Genomic DNA, 1,039 nt, shown 5'->3' on the forward strand with positions numbered 1-1,039 from the left:
AAATCTTCTCTCCTGTAGTCAAGATGGTGACCATCAGAACGGTTCTTGGGCTGGTAGCACAAGAAGATCTGCATCTTCAACAGATGGATGTGAAGACGGCATTTCTTCACGGTGATTTGGATGAGGAAATTTATATGAAGCAACCCGAAGGCTTTGAGATCAAAGGGAAGGAAAGCCTTGTTTGTAAGCTGAAAAGGAGTTTGTACGGCTTAAAACAAGCTCCAAGACAGTGGTATAAACGGTTCGACAGCTTTATTAAAGGCGTTGGTTTCTTGAGGTGTGATGCTGACCACTGTTGTTACTTCAAGAGGCTTGAAGAGTCCTACTTGATATTGGTCCTATATATCGATGACATGCTGATAGTAGGAGCAGACTTTCACGAGATCAATAGCTTGAAGACGAAACTCTCAGAAGAGTTTGCGATGAAAGACCTTGGAGAAGCAAGACAGATTCTAGGGATGAGAATCAGTAGAAGCAAGGAAGGTCTTAAGCTATCACAAGAGGAGTATGTGAAGAAAGTCCTCAAGTGGTTTAACATGGATGACGCGAAGCTAGTTAGTACTCCCCTGGCAAGTCACTTTCGGTTATCCAGAGAATAGTCTCCAAAGGAAGACGAGATGGCATGTATGGATAAAGTTCCATATGCTTCTGCTATAGGAAGCTTGATGTACGCGATGATATGTACAAGGCCAGACATTGCACATGCAGTGGGAGTCGTTAGCAGATTTATGAGCAATCCAGGGAAGGAACATTGGGAAGCCGTTACGTGGATTTTCAGATATCTAAAAGGAAATCCAAGTTTATCGCTATGTTTCACGAAGTCTAAGACATGATTGCAGGGATATGTCGATGCTGACAATGGAGGTGACATTGACAGCACGAAGAGCACAACCGGGTATGTCTACACCTTTGGCGGTACTGCAATTTGTTGGGTTTCAAAGTTGCAGAAAATTGTATCTCTATCAAGTTGTGAAGCTGAGTATGTTGCAGTGACGGAGGCAACAAAAGAGATGATATGGCTACAGTCTTTTCTAGAAGA

The sequence above is a fragment of the Brassica oleracea genome, chromosome C2 (assembly GCF_000695525.1).
Source record: "Brassica oleracea var. oleracea cultivar TO1000 chromosome C2, BOL, whole genome shotgun sequence".
Classification (NCBI taxonomy): Eukaryota; Viridiplantae; Streptophyta; class Magnoliopsida; order Brassicales; family Brassicaceae; genus Brassica; species Brassica oleracea.